This window comes from Nomascus leucogenys, chromosome 21, assembly GCF_006542625.1.
Source record: "Nomascus leucogenys isolate Asia chromosome 21, Asia_NLE_v1, whole genome shotgun sequence".
Taxonomy (NCBI): Eukaryota; Metazoa; Chordata; class Mammalia; order Primates; family Hylobatidae; genus Nomascus; species Nomascus leucogenys.
In genome coordinates, this window is record NC_044401.1 from 37,563,042 (window position 1) to 37,568,937 (window position 5,896).

Genomic DNA, 5,896 nt, shown 5'->3' on the forward strand with positions numbered 1-5,896 from the left:
TACTAAACACAAATGTCAAGAAGCTGATATTGTACAGAAAAACTAAGAACATAGCAGGATTCATTAAGGAAGTCTCCCCACAAAATCATGAGTTTAAGCTTATTTTTTTTCCTCAGTAGAAACTGGCCTCTCTGTTTTGATAATAAAGGGGGAAATTGTTTGGTTTCTATTAAAAATCCCACAGAACTTTTACTATCATGTTGTCCTGGTGTTCTGAGTGACACAGATATTATTAGCAGACATATTTAATTTTTAAAATCAAATACTTATAATTATTATATAAGATCAGCGAGATCTTGGGAAATAGTACATCTTGATAAGTGTTCATTGGTTTTCTAAAAATAAAACTTTCCTAGCCAATTCTCTGCTATTATTTATATTAATGTGTTTCTAACTATTCTAAAATAATTTGAGGATGAGTTATGAGATTTAATCTTGGAAGTCAAAAATGTGAGCTAATAAATAAAAACCCTAACAATTTATAGTCACTAGAGGGGTTTTAATTCATTTCCTCCCTTTAGTATAAGTCAGTTTGTGACACAAAACCATTGGATAGGGTTCATCTGAATTGTTGAAATCGAAGATGGGCAAAAGGTCAAATACATGTATCTTCTCCAATGCACATCTTTTCAGTTAATTAGAAATATTTCTCTTTCTTTTTAATTTTTCGTTTTAACATTAGGTAACAAATGGCCACTAAATTTTCCTGTATCTTCCAGAATAATAACCAGATTCTAACATTATGAGAGTGAGCATAGAGATAGAACTTGGTGCAAGCTATAGCAAGAACACAGTGGGTGATCGTGGAATTAGCGTAGTAAAATTTCATTCTTTAATTACTTTCTCTAGTTGCCAGAGATGACTTTCCTCTCTAAGTTCTCTGACACATTTCTGTCTTATTCTCATCCCTCTTTATGTTTACATATGATTGTAAACATTGCCTAAAGACGGGTGTTTTAGAAATGTGTTCCTTTGCTCCCTTTGCTTTCCTTCCGGTCCAGTTCAAGTCTGACCCTTTCACTCCTATTACCATTTCCTTGGTTTGTGATTTTGCTTCTGCATTGTAAAATAAAATAAAATGAAATAAATAACACCTCTTTCCGGTTTCAAACACATGGTCTCAGATTTTATTATTTGTCAAAGTTCTCTTTCTAAAATTCAAATCTATGATGCTATTACTGAAAACAAAACAACCTCATTTCATTTCAAATTAAATTCTAACAGCATAGTATACAAAGATAATTGTAATCTTTATATTTTCTGTCTGTTTGGTCTAATTTACAATTAGCTGCTAAATCCATGTCCTTTTAGATGTAGTCACATCAAATAAGACCTTTTCTCTAAGATCTGGAACAAGACAAGGATGCCTTCTTTCACCACTTTTATTCAACATAATATTAGAAGTCCTGGCCAGTGCAATTAAGTAAGATCAATAAATAAAAGGCATTCAAATTGGAAAATAAAAGTCAAAATAACCCTGTTTTCAGATTACATGACCTTAGACTGAGAAAAACCTGACAACTCCACCAAAAAATAAAATCTGTTAGAACTGCAGGATGGAAAAATAACATACAAAAATTAGTAATATTTATAAATGCCAATAGTGAACAATCTGAAAATGAAATCAAGAAAGCAATCCCATTTACAATAGCTGCAAGTAATATAAAATACCTAGGAATCAATTTAACCCCAAAATGAAATATCTATGCAACAATGACTATAAAACATCAATTGATTTGCTTTCAATTGATGAAAGAAATGGAAGAGAATATAAAAAAATGCAAAGCTATTCCATGCTTATGAATTGAAATAATTAATGTTGTTAAAATGACAATACTGTCCAAAGCAACGTATAGATTCAACACAATCCCTATAAAAATACCAATGGCATTCTTCACAGAGATATAAACAAAATTTCTAAAATTGATATAGAACCAAAAAAGATCCAGAATAGCCAAAGCTGTCCTGAGCAAAAAGAACAAAGCTGGAGGTGTCACACTACCTGACTTTAAAATTTACTACAAAGCAAAAATAACAAAATCAGCATGATACTGACATAAAAACAGACACAAAGGTCAATTAAACTGATTAGAGAACCCAGAAATAAACCCTCACATTTACAGCCTACTCATTTTCAACAAAGGCAACAAGAATACAAATTGGAAAAAGTACAGTCTCTTCAATAAATGGTGCTGGAAAAACTGAATAACTATGTGCAAAATTATAAAACTAGACCATCTCTCACCATACACAAAAATCTAATCAAAATAGATTAGAGACTTGAATCTGAGACCTGAATCTATGAAACTACTATAAGAAAACATTGGGGAAATGCTCCTGGATATTGGTCTGTGCAAACATTTTTTAATGTACGTCCTCAGAAACACAGGCAATCAAAGCAAAAATAGCCAAATTACGTCAAGTTAAGAAACTTCTGCACAGGAAAGGAAACAAGAAAGTGAAGAGATAACCCACAAATGGGAAAAAATATTTCCAATCTATCTATCAACAGAGGATTGATAATTATATAAGGAGCTCAAAAAACTCAATGGCAAAAAAATACATAAACAATGGGCAAAATTCCTGAATAGATATTTCTCAAAAGAAGGCATAGAAATGTCCAAAAGATATGTGAAAGAAAAGCTCAACATCCCTAACCCTCAGAGAGGCACAAATGAAAACCACAATTAGATGTTATCTCCGTCCCAGTTAAAATAGATTTTATATTTTAAAAAAACTCATGTAATCACAGATGCTGGTGGGGCTGTAAAGGAAGAACCCTCATATACTGCTGATGGGAATATAAAGTAGTTATGGCCACTATTAATAAAAACATTGAGGTTCTTAACAAATGAAAAATAGAACTACCATATGATCCAGCAATCTCACTGATGGGTATATATCCAAAAGAAAGCAAATCAGCATATCATATCACAGAGGTAGATACACTCTCATGTTTATTGCAGCACTATTCAAAACAGGCATAATACAGAATCAACCTGGGTGTCTATCATCAGATGAATAGATGAAGAAAATGTGGAATATATACACGACGGAATATTATTCAGCCATAAAAAGAATAAGATCCTGTCATTTGAAACAATAAGAATGGAACTGGATGTCATTAAGTATAATAAGCTATGAACAGAAAGACAGATATCATATGTTTGCACACGTAGGTGGGAACTAAAAGTGTGGATCTCATGAAGATAGAGTGTAGACTGGTGGTTTCCACAGTCTAGAAAGGCTGGCGGACAGAAGGAAGAAAAGAAGTTGATTATTGGGTAAAATTATACAGTTTAGTTAGTAGGGAGACAATACCTAACAATAATCAATTGTACATTTCACAGTAGCTAGAAAAGAATAATTTGAATGTTTCTACCATAAAGAAAATGCAAATATTTAAGGTGACGAATATCTCAAGGACACTGTTTTCATCTTTACAAATTATTCAAATGTATCGAATTATCATATCTACCCTGAAACTATGTGCATTTGTTATGCCTCAATAAAAATTATGAAGAGAAAATTAATAAACAGGTTAATCTGGGTAATTTCCTTGAGTGAATCTAATGGAGTTCATTCAAACTGCATATCTTAATAATTTCAGTATCCAGTGATTTAGCATGAAAATCTGCCAAAGCGTGTCTTTGTTATTCAATCAATTCTTGTCATACTTGATGCTGGATTAGCAGTTTTATGAAACCATTTCTTCATTAGCTTTTTGGCAATTCTTCATTAGTGTTTTGGGAATTCTTCATTAGCATTTCTTCATTTCTTCGTTAGCCTTCTGGGAATTTTTATTTATAGTTTATCCATTAGTGTTCTGGGAATTCTTACCTAGTCTAATAGTATGGTCAAATTTCTACGAATTTCATACAATCCTCTGGAGTATATATATATATACGCATATATATACATATATACGTATATATATACATATATATACGTATATATGTGTATATATGCGTATATATATATACATATATATATATATAGAAAGAGAGAGAGAGAGAGATCGAGTCTTTCTTGTCCAGGATGGAGCTCAGTGGCATGATCTCAGCTCACTGCAACCTCTGCCTCCCGGGTGCAAGCGATTCTCCTGCCTCAGCCTCCTGAGTAGTTGGGATTACAGTCACCCGCCACCACGCCTGGCTAATTTTTGTATTTTTAGTAGAGACGGGGTTTCACCATGTTGGCCAAGCTGGTCTCAAATTCCAGACCTCAGGTGATCTGCCCGCCTCAGCCTCCCAAAGTGCTGGGATTACAGGCATGAGCCACCACACCCGGCCTGGAACATATATTAATAAGACATCCATACAAATTAACTCAAAGCTGATTTAGCATTACTTATTATTTGACAATTCTTCCCATATAATTTATTATGTCAAATAAACCCAATTAGTTTAATCTCTCTTTTTAATATATATTAAGAAATACCCTTTTGAAATGTTTTAAAGTCCTATTTCGAAAATGTCAAAGTTAATTCAAGGTCAAGAAAAATACTAAATTTAGAATTTGATTTAGGGACATTTGTAAAAAAAAAAATCAAGTGTTTAAAACACATGATCAAAATAGGATTGCAGGTCATTGTGAAAGATGATCATTTATTTAACTAGAGTGATAATTAAAAAGACTTCAAGGGCAAATGCAGGAAGTTACATATTTTTAGAATAATATCACTCTTTTAATAGAAAAGACTCAGTTTTCTTAGGTGATCGAAAGCTTAATAAAGACAACATTAAACACAAGAAATTATCTTAGTAAAACACAGAATCTTTGTTTGCTTTGCCAATTATCTAAATGATTTTTTAAAATTACAATCTTCTGTCAAGAGTTGTAGACCAGTTCTCCAAGATATTCTTGCTGTTTTAACCCAGTGAACCAAATTCTAGTTTTGCATCAGTGTACTTTTGATATTAATGTTTATTTTAAACAAACACTTAAAAATACACAATCTCCGTGATTTATGATGGGGTTATATCTCAATAAGCCCATCATTGTTTGAATATATTATAAGTCTAAAAGGCATTTAATGCTGGCAACACAGCAGACAGTCTCTGACTTAGGATGGCTCAACTTACGATTTTTCCATTCTATGATGGTGTGAAAATAGTATGCATTCAGCAAGAATGTTATCTTATCATAAGTCAAAAGGAGCTCCTCAACTTACAATGGGATTATCTCTCAGTAAACCTATCATAAAGTCAGAAAATTATTCAAACCATTGTAAATTGAGAACCATCTGTAATTCCCTTTTATTCTTAGCCAGCTTGATCGCACATAAAATTCATTCACAAGATTCATATTCTACAAACTTATAGCTTTTTCATATTTATAGTATTTAGTCCTATACTATTTCTCTTCTCATTTTGGAACAAGGAATTACTCTATTTTAGAGCAAAACTATTCTCTTTTACCCTTGATAAATAAAATGAAATATGCTCATATTTTATAACTTCTCTGTATCAGCAGCATATCTTACTCTTTGTATATTTACATGTAGATTTGTCTCCCTCATTATTTCTAGTAATTTTAGTAATATGCATTAATAAGAATTTGTAACCCTCAAGTGACCTTAATTCTCAGTGAACAATAGGAAGTAAGCAATTATGAACTGATTGTTACACCAGCAATCTGGCAAATCTATGAATCACTTCTAGAAGCATCTGCTGCTTTCTCATAGTACAATTGCCAATGTGACACAGAACATGTTTCCTAACAGTCCCAAAGATATTTAGGATTAAAGTCCTAAATATCTTTAGTTTCTCTGTAATAGGAAATAATAAGAAGCAAAAAATTTTCTCTGTCTTCTTAGGTGTTTGTGTGTGTGAGTGTGTGTGTGTGTGGGTGGGTGGGTGTGCGCATGCCTGCATGCTATTTTGTTCTTGTTTTG